Here is a 2,746-nt window from a genome sequence, read left to right on the forward strand (position 1 = left end):
TATAACCTGTTCAACTGTGCTTTGATTTCGGAGGTGGTCTGAAGAATTATATTCACATTGTTGATGTACTGTCTGCTGATTATGCAGCAAACGTGTAAAAAAATTACATGAACCCATAACGGCCAATTTGCTAGTTGCTTGAGCAAAGTTTTTGCAGAGTAAAACGGAAATGTGTCATTATTTCAAAATTCATCCAAGTAATGTACTTAATATTTAGTAAATATATTTTCAATGCAACGACTTTCATTTCATCCAATTTCTTACATTAAATGTGTATGGGCTTCAAGGATTCTACGAATATTTTTTTTTTAAATTCAGGACTATTTTAAGTGTGCAGACACTGCTAGAATACAATTTGTGGCTTCTTTGAAATCATGTAGGCAATAATTATTTTAAGCAATGCTAATCAAAGCCTTTTTATTTTTTAACTAGATGCCTCGACAACCAGGAGTAGACAGAGTCTCTTTTCGCAGTTCTCTGCAACTCAAAAGAGGCCATTCTAGAAAACGGCCATATAGCAACTCCAGCTGCCGCTGTCTGGCCGATGACGTCGGCCAGACAGATAAGTCAGCAGTTGGGAAATAAAATGTCTGCAAAAAGTCTGTACACATTTGTAAAGCTGAACAGACACAACATCTGGTCATGCTTGGAWGTTAATCAAGGAAGTGATCCTGAAAGCCCTGTGGACACAGAGTTTGACTCAGACACTGCTTCTCCTGGTCAATGTTCAGATTTTCAGCTCAACGTTCCATTTGAAGAATGGATTACATTTATACCACAAAAAGTTGAATATAATGACAAGTTTTCATCATCTGGTAAAAGGAATTACACAATTTTAAAACCTGGCACATGGAGTCATATAATTAATGATCTGGTTTGGAAAAAGTTGAAAAGCACTTGTACATTTGTATTCCAAAGAGCAAAAGTTTATCCAACTGTCACTAGTAAGTACATTGACATCACAGGTTTCTGTAGAGTGTCAAAGTTGTGTTAAAATGACATGTGACAGAGAGCCAAMGGTCAACAGCCCAATGGTGCTCCAGTGTTCCATTGAAGGCGCCGACATCTCCCTGCACACTGGCCAGTCCAAAAGATTCATGTCAGGAACCCTTMGTGCACAGATTTCAGAAGAGTTGTGTGAGGGCAGGATGGAACCATCTGTATGGAGGTCAGCAAAGGCATCAGAGTTGATGGATATTGGAGATCCCGAGCCAAGTCACCTTCCAAACCTGGCAACCTTACGAAAAGCCAAGCAGGAGAGAAAAGATTTGGAGTTAGGTGACAAAGACCCTGTTCTATCTTTGCAGTTATTAAAGTATAGCACACCCAACAGTGGCAGTATAAGAGATATTGGTCTGGATAAATTCTTTTGTCACTATTGGAGTCAAACTCAGATACATGTTTATAAGGCACTGACCAAAAAATGTCCCTCAGTAGTTTGCTTTGATGCAACTGGTTMAGTTGTCAGAAAACTGGCAAGACCAAATGGTACATCTGGCCACATCTTCTTATACCAAGGTGTTCTGAAGGGAGACAACTGTTCAGTTCCAGTCGTACAAATGCTATCAGAAAGGCATGACATTAATGCTATTGCAACATGGCTGACAGAATGGCTTCGTGCAGGTGCAGCTGTACCAAAAGAAGCTGTGAGTGACTTTTCCCTGGCTATTCTTGGTGCTCTGGTGAAGGCCTTCACTCCTTGTCCTAACCTGAAATCATACATTGATGAATGCTTCCATGTGCTACTTGGGAACCAGTCTGCAAAACTTCCTCCCTGTTATATCAGGGTTGATGTTGCCCACTGCATAAAGATGGTCTGCCAGTGGGACTGCCTGAAAAACAAGTCACACYGTGTCAAAGACTTCTTTGTCAGGGGAATAGCAAAGCTTCTTCAGGCACAAAGCTTGGACCATGCAAAGCAGCTAATACATGCCATCACTGTTGTGGCTCTCAGTGAGGCAGAAGGTGATGACAGTTCTGGAACCCCTCTTGAATCAGAGAGGTGCAAAAAATACCTGAAAACCCAGATTGCAGAAGACTCCATCATCATTCCAGATGAAGACACAAAGGAAGTTCATCAAGTGGATCCATGTAATGACATCCAGACTGACCTACGAGACTGGGTGTCAAACATTTGTGAGGAGAGCAGGACACATGCTGCAGCCAATGGGGATAGGGATAACATTCATTTCCTCCCTGAGATTGTGCCACACATTATAAGACTTGYAAGTTACTTACCACTGTGGACAGGAATAATGGTTCCACTCTTCAAAAGCACCAGTCTCACAGCAAGCTCAGCCAATGTTGAAGCCGAATTCAAAAATGTAAAACATGGCCTGTTCAAACATGAGAACTTGCCTATTCGAGTGGATTGCTTCATTTCTCRGCACCTTTCCTTCATCGAAGGAAATATGCGGATTTGCTCTGCCAAAGCAAAAAGAGAGGAGGAACAAGTTACATCAGCAGACGTYGCAGAAGCTAATCCTGCGTCAGTAATTACACACAATGCTGAAGAAAAAACAAAAATGGATTCTAGCGATTTAATGGAATCTGATCCCGCCAGAAACCTTTCCACAGCAGATGAAAACGTTGTTGAAAACTGGAGAGGACAAATTCTTCCACCCAAAAAGAGGAAKAGGACTTCATACCTGAGTYCCTGCACTGAATGGMTCCATGCAGATTCATCATCTGGGGCCAAAAGAGTGAAAGTGGGACTATTAAAAAATGGAAACATGCATCAGCCTGT

The sequence above is a fragment of the Poecilia reticulata genome, linkage group LG15 (assembly GCF_000633615.1).
Source record: "Poecilia reticulata strain Guanapo linkage group LG15, Guppy_female_1.0+MT, whole genome shotgun sequence".
In the NCBI taxonomy this organism is placed as follows: domain Eukaryota; kingdom Metazoa; phylum Chordata; class Actinopteri; order Cyprinodontiformes; family Poeciliidae; genus Poecilia; species Poecilia reticulata.